General features: G+C 41.3%; 1 protein-coding gene across 1 annotated transcript in view; it reads right to left on the bottom strand.

Moving 5' to 3' along the window:
* The window catches only part of si:ch211-137a8.4 (neurofilament heavy polypeptide), a 37647-nt gene extending 20479 nt beyond the window's left edge, over nt 1-17168 (bottom strand). The window contains exon 1 of the mRNA XM_044355229.1: nt 16995-17168. The gene's annotated coding sequence lies outside the window, so the exon portion shown is untranslated. The remainder of the gene's footprint in view (nt 1-16994) is intronic.
* Nucleotides 17169-18129: the final 961 nt, after the last annotated feature.

The raw sequence follows: 18129 nt of genomic DNA, 5'->3' as shown, positions 1-18129 counted from the left end.
TAATCTCAAAGAGATAATGAACCAAATTTACGGAAGTACAAACATGGTAAATTAGTTTTTCTTCAGTTTTTTTTTTATACACTTCAGCTGAAAAAATAAGCAACTGTGATATCAGGAGCTTAAACTGGTTTACACAGCTGAATCTGTGAGGCTCTTTGCTTTCAAACAACATACAGTTTGTCAAGGTGAAGTGAGGATTTAACTGGATGTCGTCCCAAATATATATTGTAAGAAATCCGCCTCCCAACCTGTGTGTGTTTGTTCAGCTGCTTGTTGGGGGGGGGAGGGGGGGGGGGGGGGGGGGGGTTAAATGTTCATTTGAAAACTTTGTCTGTAAAGGGCACTTGGATGATTTTCAAGCCTTTGATTCTAAAAAAGATTTTCCGCGTCGTAGCGATAATGACACAGGAAAAAAAAAAAAAAAAAAAAGCCTTAATGTATGAAAATACCACTGAAGGTGACATTTCAGTGATATATGCAGTTATACTTTTGAAATATGGAAGCGTGAACCCTTGGAGTCTGCAGCATTTTGTAATAAAAACCATCAGTCACGTTAAATGAAATCTGGCCTGCAGGAAAAAAAAAAAAAAAAAAAAAAAAAAAATGCTCCACTCCAGTCAGAGCAGTTCTCCCGTTTTAACATTTCAGTCACGAAGCTGACGGAGTTACAGTGATAAAGAGCCTGTTAGACTGTTCAGCCCCCCCCCCCCCCTGTTCGCTCCGGGACACAACAGCGGCGAGCGGAGAGAGCACAGTAGTAGCTGCTATGGGAATTGAACCTGTGACCTCTCAAGACGTGAGGCTTAAGCGGAGCGGAGAGAAAAAAAAAAAACCCCGTGTCCGAAAACCGAGACGGGAGTGAGTCGTATTCATTTGCGCGGGTTTATAAAACGAGCGGCGGTAATCGGGTTGGTCACAGCACCTGGACAACGATCGATCTTGTGACCAGAAGAAAGATTCACACACAACACAGAGAGAGAGAGAGAGAGAGAGAGAGAGACGCTGTGAGGAGAGAAGATGACATATGTTTCCCAGGAACACAGGACACACTAAATAGGATGAAAAAAGACGACTCTAATCGTCAAACATCAGAGGAAACTGAGCTGAAAATGTGCAGAAAATAAAAAATATTTCCAAAACAGAATGCATTTAAAATGTAATTATTCATATTATACGTTACAATATGAATATCTGTATGTTCTGTGCCTGTTATTTAAAGCCTGCTTGGTGTGTCTAAAGCTTATCTTAACCCTCCTGTTGTCTTCCCATCGACCGTGCAACTTTTATCCTTCCGGGTCAATTTTGACCCCAGAGGACAAAAGTCCACAGATGCTATAAAGATGCTGCAAAGTGTGTGGTATGGAACCATCCATGTGATTTTTCAGGCAATTAGATGAAAGAAATCCATATTTGTGATAAAAAAAACCATTTGAAATCGGGTCAAATTTGACCCGAGGACGACAGGAGGGTTAAAGGCCTCGGCGCGCTTCAAACGAAGAGCTCGCCGGGTTTTCTAACGAAGCTTCATCTGTTGATTCTTTACACAGAAAGTCCTCGACACAAACAGAAGAACAGGAATACAAGCTGACTTTTATTATCTGTTACATTTTTATCTGACGTTTTGAATTTTATTTTGAAACCTTGAATGGGTTTCTCTCAAAAGTTGATTTTCTTTTATGCTGATTTCCAGCGTCGTGTCTGTCGTGTTTATTTCAAATTTCCAGACACAATACAGAGATTGATAACTGAATGAAAATGTCTACTTATGTATATTTCTGGCAGTCCGAGAGCACTTTAAAAACTTAAAACCTTAAATTCGAGGCCCTGCGGACCTTTAGGATCAGTCTGTGCTTTTTTTTCTGTCATTTTTAAATCCAGTGGATGTTTTTATATCGCTCAGTGCTTTGGGATTATCCTATAAATTAGTATAGTAATGTATGTTGTATGGCAGATAGTCATGTGCTTTTTGATGCAATATGATCATATTTCTATGTAGCTCACTGAATGGCTGATTGCTGCACTGTAAGCGATTAGGTTTCTGATAAAAAAACAAAAACAAACTATAGAGTGAGGATCAGCTGCTGTGCTTTGATTTAATCCAGATTCCTTTTCCGATTGGACCGGAGAGATATTACACAAACTGTCCCCGACTCTGGCAACAACAACCATCGAGGTGGTTCAAGACTGAAATCCGACGGCTATAACATCAGAGAAGAGTTCAGCTCAGGTGGCAACAAATAAATAATGAAACGACAGAGATATCAAACCTATAGACGAGTCTATTGATGCTGAAAAACATTCCTGAAGAAACCCCGAAGCCTCTTTTACTTTCACAGCTACACAACAACAAAACCCTCCAGATTCAAATCGCTATAAAAAAATCTAATCAATTGTTCTTTGGCATGAGGACAAACTGTCTGCTAAATTTCACAGAGATCTGTTTAAACGTTGGGTTTTTTTTTTTTTGGACAAATCCTGCTGTCAGACGGACAAACTGACTGTAGGTCAGACGAGGGGAGATTCTCCACCTGCTGCACGGTTTCAGTTTAGAGGACTGAGCCTCACATACAGAGGTATAACACACACATACAGCAGCTGTCTGTCGCTGACGCTGTCTAGAAATACGTTCCTCTGTCGCTGCTTTTATAGCAAACTGCTCATTTTGTAGATGTGATAACATTAAGATCTATTAAACGATCCCATTAAATCAGCATTTTAACAAGTCCTTCTGCCTTTAGCGGGGTATGTGTGTATTTGTTGGAGGAGTTTTTTTTTTTGTAGGCTTGTTGGCCTGCAGCTCATCTAACAGGCAACATTATCATTAACAAGATGGTGCAAAGAGGAAGTGATTCCTGACAGGATGGCAAGCAAAACAGACTCCTTAGTGAAGAAGATGAAGCATCCAAACTGCCGGATGAAGGTAAAATGGAAGCTTACAGGATGAACAGAGATGATATCTCTCTGATTGATTACTTGATTATGTCTGATTACAGCTTTGTTCTTCGTGACTGCTGTTAAATGTGTCCTTTCAGGTACTTTCTCTCTCTTTCTAACTGTGAGCCAATCAAATCAAACATCTTCTCTTGATTGGCTGCTCTGATTGATCCAGGAAGTGAGTGAACAGGTTCTCAGTGAACACAGAAGCTGATTTTATTCTGCTGGAAACAGGTAAGAGGAAATTTTGGGTGGAAAAATGTGCATTTGTTTGGTGTAGAAGTGTATTTTTTCTGGAAATACTTCCTGGTTACTTTCAGTTTAGCTTATAAATCAGTTTCAAGTAGATATTGATTGAAGACTAATATTCACCTACAAGGCTGCAACTATTATTTTCATTATCTAATAATCAGGTTGCTTATTTTTTGGATTAATTCCATCAACAGAAAATAATTTGCTTACAGTTTTGATAATTGTTTAATCATTAAAGTCATTTATTGAGCAAAGATGGCCGACAGGATGTGGTTCCAGTAGTGCTTCAACAATTGTTGGTTAATCAATTACTTGATCAGTAATGCAGCTTTTCTCGTTTTTTTAATCGTTGAATTTAAACATCTTTGGGTTTTGGACTGTTTGGATGTGTTTTACTGGCGGTTTGTTGGCGAAACATTTAACTGAACAACTATTCAAATGATTGATCAATAATGGAAGTAATTGCTAGTTGCAGTTGGTAAATCGTCCCATTATCAGTTCCCAGAGTGCAAGCTAATGTCTACAAATTGCTTGTTTTGTCCGACCAGCAGTCCGCCATCCCATAATATGCAATTTGCACAGATATAAAACTGTGAAAAACAAAAAATTCTCCAATTTTAAGAATCAAATTAGTTGATTATTCCATTTATCACTCGTTAAGTGATTAATCAACTCGTCTAATTGTCCCGCTCCTGTTACAGAGCAGTTGGTTCCTTTTTTTGACCCAAACAAAGATGGCAGCCGAGAATGTTTCCTAGTCTGGTTACATGATACAAACTGAGACTAAATATTCTCTACATGTGCTTCTTCTTCTTCTTTCTAATCCGTTACCGCCCGTGAAACACATTCCTCTCACTTTTTGCACACATTTTTTTGTTTTCATGCACTGATTTCGTCACATCTGAGGCGTCCGAACTGTGAAAACATTGGATGGGGGGAGGTTGGTTGGATGGATGGATGGATGGATGAGCGAGGCTGGCGTAGTGTGTGATCTGCCCTGACGAGCTTCAAGCCAGATAAACTGTTGTTGTTGTTGCTCTGGATTAGAGACTGGTGTGTTCCTGCAGCAGATTGCCCTCGCAGGGAACGGACAGGCCTTTTAGTGTAAAGGTATTAAGCCCAGGTCTAATCCAGAGCGAGCAGAGCAGCCAATTTAAACTGGATTCAGCCCATAGGACGACACTTCCCTCTGTCTGTCTCCATCTGTAGTCTTTATTCTTTGTTTCTCTGTTGCTAACTGACATTTTTCCCTTAATTTATGTCTTTGTTGCTCTTTTATGTCCCCTCCCTACCTTATATTTACATATTCAATGAGGATATTTTTCTTCTAGTTAACAAATCTCATGTGTAGACCCAAAACCAACAAGTATTGTGTGTGTATTTAAAGCCTGATATGTATTATCCCTCTGTGCTGTTGACCTCTGTTGTCCAAAAACTATTGAAAACTCATCAATAAGCCACAACGCTGCACTGGGTGACACCTTCCTTCATCAACATGAACCTACACTGTAGTTTATTTTGACTCAATCCTGCACACACACTGTGTCATGCTGCCAGAAATACTCACTAGAGCACCAAACGTGGATTCATCCGCTGCTGAAAATAGTCCCCAAACAACAAATGTACTATTTCCTCTTGTTTTAAATGAAACTATACAGATACAAATTCAAATTATAGTGAAATGATGAATAAGTATAGATGCATATACAATAAAAACTACAATCACTGATGTGTAACTCAATATATTGGTTGGCAAAAACCTAATAACTATATTGCTGACTGGTTTTTAAGCAAAAATACCAAAAATTCACTGGTTCCAGCTTCCCATTTGAATATTTGCTGGTTTTCTTATAATAGTAAACTGAATATCTTTGGGTTTTTGACAGTTGTACAAGTAAAACAAGCTTCTGATGGTCATTTTCAACAAATCTGTGACATTTTGATGACTTGAATTATTAATTGACAGATCAATCAATCAGGAAAATCAGCAGATATCAGCAGATATTGTTCAAAACCCCCAGTACGTCACAGACATCGTTGTTCTCTGTGATCTTCTTTTAGTGGTTTAAAAAAGTTTGCTGTTATTCCATTAATGCAGATGTCATGGCCCAGTGGAGACTTAACAATATGTGTGTGATCTGTTTTTTTTTTCCTCTCAGTATCTGCCTTGAAGCCACTCGCAGCTCTCAAGCAGTTTGGGCTGAATTGAAGGTTTTTTTATTTTTTTTATTCAACGTCGTGTCCTCATTACCATGCAGACCTATATTTTCAAAATACAATTCCCTAATTATCCCTGCTGTCGTAGTTTTTGCATCAGGAGCTGAGGGTTTGGGTTGGGGGGGGGTGCGGCTGCTCTGAAAAGGCTTTCATGTGCAACGCTGTTAGGGTCCATTTATTTTCTTCTACTCAAAAAAAAAAAAATAAAAAAAATGGTGAGCAAGATTTCTGTGTGCTGGTTAACAGCAAAGTGTTTGTCCCTGATTATTCTGGCGAAGAAAGAAAGATGCAGCTTTGCATTTTTTAGCAACATTTTTTTTAAGAATTCCTGTTTCGCAGGTGAATGAACAGACTACGATTAAAACCACATCAAGATAATGGATCTGTAGGCCGAAATATAGGCCAAAGTATATGTTTTTTGGTCATATATGTTACGGGTACATAAGCAAACTTGACTTATAGATACTCTTATCTTACTACTTATACATTAAAGACACAGATTTAGTTGTTCTCACCTATCTGACTTACTGAAAATATGTATATTTCAATGTGTGGAAGCCAGACACCAGGGATTACACTAAAGACCCACTATACTGCAATAAAAAGGTATAAATGCTGTATTTTGATCTTGATAAAGCGACTGTATTTGATGTGGATCAATCACATCATGACTTAAACCTCAGCTTCACAAGGCCAGTATCTGAGGCTGATACCGATCAGACATACCCACAGTCGTTGTCTGCTGCAGCACATGAAGGAAACAGAGTGACGGTTTCAAACATATCAATACTGAATCAATATCAAAAATCGCCATATTTGCAGCCATAAAATCTCTACATCTGCAGTATTGCCACAGGTAACATTGGTGACATGACAGCTCATGGTTTGCTGGTTGTCATAGTGATGAAACTGGTTTGCTGACACGAGAATAGTGACTTTCAGGACAAGTGATGGATGAAGATTTGTCACCGAACTTGAGCCTAAACTACTGGACGGAGGAAGTTCCACACAGTAAAGTAGAGAGAACAATATTAAAGTGAGCTGTCATTTAGGACTGCGACTGATGATTATTTTCATTATCAGTAATTCTGCAGACTATTTTCTTAATTGATTAATTGTTTTGTCCATAATAGAAATGTGCTGGTATACCATTTTTACTTTATACCGTGATTAAACAGTCTGATGGTGACAATAGCTCCAACCATTTCCATTACCGTCATTACCGTGATTATCGCAGTTTGCAGAGAGCTCCGTGAACACAGCACAGCTCTCCTGTCTGTGTTAGCAGTTTTATTTTATTTAGATGAGCCAAAAGAAAAGACCAAACATCAAACAGAGACACAGCAGGACCAGTGAACCAGGCTCCTTGTCTGGTTAGCATCTAGCCACTCTTGCTTTGCTAGCTACTTGACCTCTTGACATGCGGTTAGTTAAGTGAGTTCAAGTGATAGACAGCATGCAGGATTTTTTGGTTCTTTCACAACTATTAACACCTAAAACAGACCAGAACATGTATACAAAGAGACAGTGAAGTCATTTCCAGTCAACTGTCTGAAACTTTAAACAACCAACCTGCTTTTGTTTGTTGTGTTTTTAGTGTTTTTGATGTGAGTTCAATTGCAGGGTGCAGCTATATACAGTTCATTGTTCAGTTTGATTAAGTCCAGGTGATCATGGTGTGAGGTCATTTTACTCTATAGGACTGTTTTATGTCAACCCAAAGATATCCATTTACTATCATATATCACAAAAAAACATCAAATACTCACATTTCAACAAATTTGGAGTTTTTGTTTGCAAAATGACTTAAACGATAAATCAAAATAGTTGCCGACAAATTTTCTGCCAATCAATTAATTGACATTTCAGCTCCACTGCTATTTGAAAAAGTTGGGGAACCACTAGTCTACTGTTCAGATCTAGCAGTCCTGTCAATCATCTTGAGAGTGGCGTGCACCAGTTGCTTTAGGATTAAACCACCAACCTTGAACCACAACCAGTTTAAGTCCAGCTGCCCATCATCTCTCTCTCTCCGATCCCTTCATCACTCCTCTTTACACTAGTGAAAATGTTTTTAAAACATCATCTTTGGAGTGAAGACAGGTTCTAGTTGTGTGTTTTGGCAGTGAAGCTTTTTTTTGTGGTTGTTTTATGCAAATCACAGATTGAGCCTTTATCATGCCGCCAGCCTCCCTGCTGTCGCGCTCTTGAGCCTAAAACCCCCAAACCTTAAAGCCTGTAGTCCTGCTCTGCAACTCACCTTCACCTCTAACCGCTGACCTCTGACCTTTGACCTCTGAGTGTAGCAGGTCAAGAGAAAAGAGGATTTTCCTAGAGGGAGCAATGAAGTTTCAAATTACATGACACTTGATTTAAGCCTGTTAAATCCATCAGAGGGATCAGAGGAAGAGACTGCACGTAAAGCTCTCACACAGGTTTACATGTGAAGGAAGATATATACTTAAACACACACACACAGAGCAGCTCAACACATCAAATCTGGTTGTTTTTTTAACTCTATCAGTCGTGGCTGCAGTCTGAACTCTCAACACCCACTCAAAAGTTTTACCTGCCAAAAACAGTCTGTCATTCCTCCTGTTTTCAATGTATTTCCATTAAAGCATCAAGTGAGGGAAATATTCAGATAAGAAACTGACGCCTGCAGATTATTCCGTCAGTATCATGACTTCAATCAGGTAACTTTAGGCTACTTGAAGCTTAGATGCTGCATCATTGTGTAGAGCAGCTTTAGAGGACTTTAGAAATACATGAGCACAACTCTCACAAGCGAAATGAGAATTCAAAAAAAAGAAAGAATGATTTAGACCAGAATCTGTCTGAACAACAACATTAATCACAGACTGTAAACTTCCCAAATTTGCAGAAATGTTACCAAGAATGTGAGTTTGGTTTCCTCAATGAAAGAACAAACAATGTTGGAGCCAAACTGTTTCATCAGGCTGACCAATGACGGGTGTAACGTCATTGGTCACTTGCTCTGTCATTGCTGACTGAGGGACTAGTGGGAATAACCCAAAGATATTCAACATTATTATTATTAAGATATTCTACATTAAGGCTGTTACAAACATCAATTGTTGAGTATCCTTTTCCCACAAAACCATGTACTGAGAGGGATATTTTACTTTTTAAAAAATAAACTTGGCAGTGCTCTGTGATGGAGACAAATGGAGACACAGTTTCCAAATTACCTCAAACCTCTACTGACCCCTTTGTTGTTATATATCGGCCAATAAACCGCTCATGTCAATACCACTTTATCTGTGAGAAGCTAATATTAGCTGATATACCAGCTGGACCAGTTTATCGGTTGGACTTGTGACAGTAACTCCTGCACAAAACCCAGAAAAGTGTTGGATGGCCAGACTTTAGTCGACTCTCGGCCCTGCAGGCACTAACAACAGGCAGCCAATAGGAACCTTCTCTGAGACAGAACCACTGTATTTACCAAAGTAACCAAAGATTTACAGCAAGTACAAGATGTCTGCTGAGGCAGGAAGAATCATGTGGTGATACCAAATCTGTTTGAGGCATTGTGATGACATCAGTATCTTGCTAAGACCTTGCCTTTGCTTTACTTTCAGAGGAATCTGACTTCTGTGAGGACCTGCCATGGACAACCCAAGCAAAACCCAAGTAGGTGAATATTTGTATTTGTCTTAAGCTGGATAAAGATGAGAAGCACCAGTGTTGTTTGCCATCAAGACGACTAAAAACTGAATGAAGCAGCAAGAAAATCTCCAAATCTAAAAACAAATTTACAGTTTGTTATCGACTGGATGACTGCAAATGTATCATGGACCAAATACTCCACCATTTCCACCAATCCACTTTCCTTTCTGTAATGGTCCAGTTTGCTGCAACTGTCCCACATTACAAACTGTTGATTCACATTCATGAAACCATTTAACAAGACATCCAACTCAAGACATCCGATCACATTTCCGATCCCGTTGCCCATAATTTACAGTCGTATACGAGTCATTTGTTTCACCAGTTACTGCTTGAGTGAAATGTAATTGCTGCTGAGATTTCAGGGAGATCAAGGGAACAAAGTGCTTGTGGTTTTTTGGTTAAATGTTCAATATTTATTTAATAAAAACCAGGATCTTTCCCTAAGCTAAACCAAGTCTACACATAACCATAAAAAAAAAAGTATAATCCCGCTTTGAAGTGAACAGTTTGTGACTCGCCAGATATGTTAATTAACAACGATTCCTCATAACCCAGATGGCATGTTTCCTTCAAAACATACTGGCCAGTTAACTGGCTGATAATTTATGGGTTGAAATTTCAGATCATCCATCTGTTATCCAACATAAACCCTAAACATCCACCCAGTTTATACAAGTCTTAAAGGGGACGACGTATCATGCACATTTATGGGGCTCTACTGGAATATCTTTGCATGATTTACAGCTCAACAAAACTCCTTATTTATCTTATTCTGGCCCTTTATGCAGCCCATCAGTTCAGCCTCTCAGGTAACTTTGCAGACGAAGCGTTCAGAGCAGTTTGAACCCCTAAATTTTGACTTGCAGGGAGCATTTTTACATACATTCATCCTCAAACAATCCAACTACACAGACCTCCAAAAACTAACCCACCATTATCTGAAACAAACACTCCACATACATTTGAACAAGTTCTGGATGACAGTTCCCATTCAGGATTTCAAGGATTTGGTTTTTGTGTCCGGTTCAAACAGAAATCCGTGTCCGTTCAGGCTCTTAACTCTCACCCTGCTCTGACTTTCTCTTGTTCCCTTCCAATCACCCAACAGCTCACCACCTCCACCGACACTATAGGCATTCCTCACAACAAGCCCGCGGTTTAAAGGGACATTCTGTGTTTTCTTTTTTTCCCCCCTTTTCCCCGTGTCCATAGTGGCATCATTATAAGAGCCTATTATGGCGTTACAGAGGCCGACTCACAGACTAAATGCCTTGTTTCTGTCCGCCATGGGAGCCCTTCTATAGAGCCGCAATTCCCTCCTTCAACAGAGAGGCCCCTTCATCATGCTGCCCTCCTCCTCCTCCTCCTCCTCTCATCCTCCTCTCTCTCTTCTCCCTCAGACACAGACAAGCCTTTATCTGCCCATCATGTGCTTGCTCTCTCTTTCTGTCTTTCTCTTTTTTTTTTCTCCAGCCTGACCCTGTTTTCCACAGCGAACAGGCATGCCGGTTAGGATTTGGGGGGGAAACACACACACACACACACACACACACATACACACACATACACATATGCAGAGCGAGAGGGGGGGAAAAGGCTGATTTGGAAAGCCAGCTAAATATTTTATCCATGGCCACACTATCTGTCTGTGTAGCTTAATACCGATTTGATGTTATCTCCTAAGTCTTTCCAGCAGAGGTTTTTTTTTTTTTTTTTTTTCATATTTTATTTTCCGGTCAAATAATCTCTTCATATCTGCTGTGCAGCATCTAAACTGTGCACCGTGGAATCTCGTTGTGCTCCAGCGTTGTCTTTTTCTCTCTCGCTGTCTTGTCTGGGAAAGCTGCGGTTGTTGGAGAAAAAAAACATGGACGGACCAGATCATGACTGTTAGCAACTGGATGTGACAAACAGCCACCACTATAATGCACAAAAACCCAACTGTAGAGCTGCAGCAGATTATTATTCTCATCAACAATTAATCTGTTGAGTATTATTTTATATTTCTGCAATGCCAGAAAGTAGTGAATGTCCACTTCCCATGGTGACCAACAGTTCAAAGATGCAATGCAGAGAAAAGAAGCAAATCCTGTCATTGAAGACGCTGGAACCAGTGACGATTCTGCAATTTTGCTTCTCGAATGACTTAAACCAGTAATCGATAACCACTTAATCAACTGATGATGTCAGCACTAATCAAGTGTATCTCCAGACAGATGTATTTTCATGCAGTAGCCACCAAACGCTAACTGTCGCTAACCATCCAAAAATGTGTCCTCTTCCACTCTTTGAAGCTTTCAGCAGGTCCATCATGTGTCTGCTCAAACTTCCAGGTTTTTATTTTATGGTCGCCTATAATCAATATATCAAAGTTTCCTCAGATTCCTACATATATCTCTGCTTCACTCACAGGAAGTCTGAGGTTTCAGTTTCAGTTTACAAAAGAGATGGATTCAGGTGTTTTTAGCCCATTTGTTACAAATCACCCAACATTACTATTAATGGTTTTCTAATGGTTTCTATGGTTTCTATTCATTCATTCATGAGTTCTTTCATTCATTTCCCAGCAGTATGAAAACCAGCTTGCAGTGAAACTGGCTGGATCTATATTAATCTATCACAGTGAAGCTCATCATGTCTGTGTTTGCTGTCAGAAATAATGTTCCTGTTGTTTCGATAACGGATTGCAGACTTTTACCATCAGTCTGCATTCACCACAATGTTGCTGAGGTGTATTTTTACAACAGTAATGAAGACAATGATGCTCACTGGGATGGATTACATAACTCAAGCTACTGAGAATACAGCGAAGAAAAAACTGTCTATAAAGGTAAAAACTGATGGGAGGCTTTGCTATTAACCTTCAGGGGAAAAGTAAAGGTGCTGTTTCACTCAACAAACGCCATTTTTTTTAGGTGTGTGGCTATTTTTGATACAAGATAACTGGATGTCTTACCACCTCTGCTAACCAACTTCCACCAGTGGGAACCAATGGTTTGGTCTTTATAAATGAACAGAAACACCAGCGGATGCTCCGTTAACGGACTGATGAGTTATCTCACTCATGTTTGGAGAGAAATGGACGAACTCCATTTTAGATAACGCGATATCTAGTTTTCTAATGATTTCATGTAGTTTCCAAATCCATTCGACTAGTTTTTTGCCACCATCTTCACTCATCTAGAACTAGAAAATCAAATGTAGCCCTGATGCGGCCGTACGAGGTGGGAAAAAAAAAAAAAACTTTACATTCCTGTGCACACACGTGCCGAGCGGACTACTGGGAATGGAGAGAATTGTTTCTACACGCTGGTTTTATGTGTTTCACGGAATTTCAAAAGCCTCATGATGTGCATGTGATGTGAAAGGAGCGGAGGAAACGAACTGTACATCATTGAACAATTTCCTCCTTGTCCTCCCGCCGCGGACGCCATGTTTGATGTCTGTTACAACCGTTTCCCTCCGTCGGCTCGTCTGATTTTTTTTTTTTCCGAGGTTAGTTGGCGTCACCCCCCCCACCCCCCCGTAACTTCCCCCCCTTATTTGTTCACTAAACTTCATCTTGTTTCTCTTCTAATTTGCCTCCAGTTTTCTATTGTTCACTCTCCTTCTGGCCGCCATCTTTGTTCTCCTTTAATGTCTCTCCTCATTTCTTCATTTTAATTGTCCACTCTCCTCCCATCTTCTATCTTTGCCCCCATATTCCTTTCATTACACTCCTCTCCTCTCTTCTGCCTTCATCTTTTCTCTTCTAGTTTGTCCATTTAACCTCCATCTTGTCTCCTCTTTTCATTTCCTGTCATCTCCTCCGAAACTTGTCCAACTTCCTTCTCCTCTGTATCGGCTCTTCTTTTTACTTCATGTTTCTTTTTTTTCCTCTCATCATCTCCTTTCATTTTGTTCTTGTACCTTCTCCCTCTTCACCTCCTTCTCTTTTCTTCTAACATCACTCTTCTCAGTTTCCTGTTTGTCTCTTCTTATCTCCTTTAACTTGTCCACCTTCCTTTCATCCTCCATTTTGTCCACTTACCGCTTTCCTTTCTTGTCAACTTCTCTACTTTCTTCCTTTCTTCACCGTCTTTCCTTTTTATTTTATTTGAACTGCTTTCCTCTTCTTCGAGGCTCTTTTCTTCTAACATCTTCTTTTCTGTCCTCTTGTCTCTTTTATCTTTTAATTTGTACTGTCCTTTTTTTCTTTTACCCTCCTCTCATCTTTCATTATTCAAACACTTCACACTTTTTCCACTTTCTCCTTCATTTGTCTCTTCTGTCTCTGATGTCTGCTGTCTTTACTTCTTCCTTCTTCTTCTTTCCTTCCCTCCCTCGTCTTCTCATCTCCTCCATTCATCCATCTCTTCTTTTGCATATTAACCTTTGTGTTATTTTAGCATTGACTGTGTTCTTCCTCTTCTTTCTTTCTTCTCTTTGACACTAACTGGGCTCAATTGATGAAGGTGATAAAACATAATAATGAGCATAAAGCATTGTTATTATACCAGATAATAACAATAATAGATGTTTTATATGTTATATGGATAAATAGTGATGTTACTCAGACATGTAACTGTCCAGTAACACGAGTACAACTAGATTTATTTGGGATTTGGGATGAATATTGCTGCATAAAAAGTGCTGTAAACACTAAAAACATGTTTTACACCAAATAGAAATAAAGTGTCAGTGTTTGTGATGGACTCACATGGCATCAGTTCAAAATCTGGTTTATAAGCAAATCTCATAAAATTAATAAAAGTCATCAAAGAGCAGCTGTGAATACTTGTGCTTTACTAGCGTTCTTCTGTTTTATGCATTTATCTGACAGCTATAGTTACTTTGCAGATTATAACTTTACATATAAAAACCTATGACCACCTGATAAAATATGATGTATTGTTATAGGTTAAGACATCCATATTTACATAAAGTAGTCCAAATTAGCTGCAGCATTAAATTGCAGCTTTGCATCTTAATGCATCAGTAATAATCATCCAATAATATCACATATAGCTTTAAAATAATCATTTAATTAACTTTAATCAGATTTTGCTGATCATACATCTGCACTGCTCCTTCATCTTCTGTCCATCACACTCCTCATCTGTCTCCACTACAGTTTGTCAACTCTTCCATCTTGGTCCCTTCTTGACTTCTTCTCCTTCTGTCTTACTTTTCATTCACCCTTTTTTTTAAAAAAAGCTCCTCTCCTGTCATTCCTCGCCTCCTTTTCTTCTTCTTCTCCTCTCCTGTCCTCCTCCTCCTCCTTTTGTGATGCTAAAGGATGTTGTGAACAAGACGCACAGAGACGGCGCTGGAGATCTTCTTCTCATTTTTTTTTTTTTTTTTTATCCGTCAAAGCTCCAATAGCGGGAGCGCGCAGTAGAAATAGAGCATAATTCTAATGAGGAGGAGGAAGAGGAGGGGGGGGGGGGGGAGGGGGGAGGCGCGCTCCCGAAGCTGAGGGGTGGGAGGTGGGGGGGGGTGGGGAGGGAGGAAGCCACTCAGCCATCCAGCAGCGCGCGCATGCTCGAGACAGCAGGTGCCCGAGCCCCCGTTGAAGAAAAAAAAAAACTAATTTGCATTGCTAATGAGCTCCTCTGAGCCTCCTCCCCCTCCATTTTGGGGGGCAAAAAAAAAAAAAAAAAAGCTTCTAATATGGCGACATGTTTTTATTCGAGCTCTACCTTCACGCTCCTTCCAAAAACAAAGAAAGATTTCAAATTATACGCTGATATTATGATCATAAAGGATTTCTTTTTTTAAAAAAAAAAAAAAGAAGAAGAAATCGCAGCAATAATAAAAGTCCACGTTGAAATATTTCAGACACATGAAGCATTAAGAAGGTCACCAGACTTCACTGTTCACTAGACAGCCTCACTTTAAGTCACCACAATAATATCAGAAGAAAAAAAATAATGTTGACTTTTCATAATGAAAATGTTTGTGAGGCGATTAATTTGGGTTAATGAAGCGATTTAAACGAGTTCTTTCCCAGCAGATTTACACAGGGAACAAAAGGCGGCTGAGTGTGACGCCATGGGCAGACAACTCACACAACCCCCCCCCCCCCCCCCCCCCCCCCCCCCCAAAAAAAAAACCCCAAAACAAAACACCGTTAAACGATCAATTAATTAGCCAATCGACAGGAATAATGATAAGTAATAATCAGTGGTGATAAAAGAGCAGCGAGTGTAAGGGTGAGGGGGGGGGGGGGGGGTTCGTAGAGGTCTTCGACATCATCATCAACAACAACAACAGTGAGAGGGGCTCAGAGTGAATTCCTTATTGAGCAAAACAAGTGAAGCGCCAAATTCCCAACAAGCAGCCCCCTTGTCTATTGTGGAGGGATAAAGAGGCTGACAGAGAAAAGACTCCTGCCTTCAAACCTCCAACCTCTTTGTAGAAGACAAAATACCGCAGCAGACAATAATATCAATAATAATAATCATCATCATCATCATCGCAGGCTATCGACTCTATAACAATACATTGTCGGTTTGATTGTAATATATATATATATATATATTTCTCTTCCTCACGTTGACCTCATTTACATCTGACACATGCCTGGATGTGATTATGATCTGATTTCAGTCTGTCTGTCGTCATGTGCGTGCGTTTCTGTTTTTTTTTAACACGCGCTTCATCGAAAATGGTTGAGACCCCTCGCACCCCCCCATCCATCCATCCACCCCCCCCCAACCTATCCATCCATCCACCTCCCTCCCCGCCCCCCTTTCGGTCTCTCTCTCTCTCTCCCTCTTTCTTTCTGCGCGCGCATTGTATAATATTCTTGGGTTTTTATTGCACTGTTGTTGTTGTTATTGTTGTCGAGGCGCATAAACAACTTCATGCGCCTTCGGGATTTTTTGCTATTATTCTCCAGACTCCGCACACACACACACGCTGAATACACACCTACAGACAAACACACACACACACACACATGAACAGATGACAGACACACGTGTCAGATGCACAGAGGCAGATTTAACATTTGACCGTATATGTCCGCCCCCCCCCCCACCACCCCCCCCACCCTCCTCCCCTTCCCCGAGAGCAACAAACGCCCCTATATGGGTAACAGTATGGAGCAAATATCATATAGCAGCTATACATCCCTGCAGGAATTATTAAAAAGACTCCACAAGAGATTAAAAAATATCACGCAGCTCCCTGTTGAACCCGCATGAACATTATAAAATATGATATTGATATTATTCCCCCTTCTGTTGCTCCATCACATCATGAAGAAACGGCGCACAAAAACACCAACCAGACCGGAGCCAGTCTGTGTGATTGATCCGGGCTCTGCTGTGATTGATCCATGTTGCCATGTGATTGACCCGAGCTGTTTAACTGGACATGTATATATATATCATTTCAAATATTTCCCCTCCGTTGCTTCCAGAAGGAGCCGGATCAACGGATTTTTTTTTTTTTTTTTTTTTTTTTGGGGGGGGGGGGGGTGCACCGCGCTCAGCGTCGCCAAACAACAGCCCCGCTCATTGTCCCCCTCCGCCGCCGCCACCACCACCACCACCACCGCCGCCACTCGCTGTCTCCTCGCGCACACACCGGAGACCCTCCAACCAAGACAAAAACAAGCCCTTCTTGCACAGAGACCCCCCAAGCCTGTATCACCTCACCGCTCCTCCTCCTCCGCTGCCACTACCAGGTTAATTTGACCGTTAACGGCCCTAATTACCCGCCAGCTAATCGCCATTAAACGCATTCCCGCGACCTGTAGCCTCAGCTGCGGTCGACGGGGCCAAAATAAAACGCTTAATTTAAAGAGGTGAGAAATAACAATGAATAAATGAGAGGCAGAGATGGATGCAAAACAGCAGGGAGATGATGAAAGCATGAGAATAGATAAATCAATGAGCCAAACAAACCTCCTTTCGTGCGCGTAAATCCGTTTCCAAGCGCGTGGAGAGAAAGGTAATAAGCGGTGTTGGACGGGAAAAGACGCTGCCGGGGCTAAATCCTACCAGCCATCCCCTCTCTCTCTCTCTCTCTCTCTCTCTCTCTCTCTCTCTCTCTCTCTCTCTCTCTCGCTCTCTCTCTCTCTCTCTGCGTCTGCGTCTATGTCTCTCTCTCTCTCACCCTTGCGCGTCTTGGTCGGTCTCTCTCTCGCTCTCTCTCTCTCTCTCTCTCTCTCTCTCTCTCAACCAGTTGTGTGAGATGGAATTGGCGCGAGGGGTCGCACAGCGGGACGTTGGCAGGTCCCACACGCACGCGCCGCACACACACACACACACACGCACACGCACGCCTTCCACCTCCTTGCTCACTCCCCTTATGGTTGCCCTTAGCAACCATGAAGACCACCATCAGCCCCGCCCCTTACCAGACCCCCCCCCCCTCACCCCTCACCCCCCACCTTCCACCCCTCCTTATTTCACCCCCCAGTTAAGAGGGTTTAGAGAAAAATTATCTTCTCGGGGGTTAATTTGCTCGCGCGGCAGCTGAGAGCGGAACGAGATGTGCGCGCGAGCTTTTCATACGCGCTCAAAACGGAATAAGACGGGATTCAGCAAGAGAGAGAGAGAGACATAGACAAACAGAAGGAGAGAGAGAGTCAGTCAGCACTAGTCTGGGCGCCAACAGCTTACAACTCTCCCTGTGGTGGCTGCTCCATTCACGTTTCAGGCATTGTTTTGTACCAGTGTGTGTGTGTGTGTGTGTGTGTGTGTGTGTGTGTGTGTGTGTGTGTGTGTGTAGGCAGGAGAACAATAGGGGCAAAGCATCAGGGCGAGCAAGAAAAGGGGGGAGAATGGGGAGGGGAGGAGAGGAGGAGGAGGATGAGGAGGCCCCCCTTTCCTTTCAGATATCAACCATTCATAGTGAACTGGAAGAAGATGGGAGAGAACACGTCTTCACTAAGTTGGCGAAATTTCAAAATGCATCTGATCCCACATGTCCACCGGATGACCTGCACCTCCACGACTCTGTGACTCCATCATGTTTCACACAGAAGTTCTATACAGGACGATGCAACATGCAGGAAGTTGTATTTGGACAGTAACG

Source organism: Thunnus albacares, chromosome 6 (assembly GCF_914725855.1).
Source record: "Thunnus albacares chromosome 6, fThuAlb1.1, whole genome shotgun sequence".
NCBI lineage: Eukaryota > Metazoa > Chordata > Actinopteri > Scombriformes > Scombridae > Thunnus > Thunnus albacares.
This window is presented reverse-complemented; position numbering and strand designations above follow the sequence as displayed.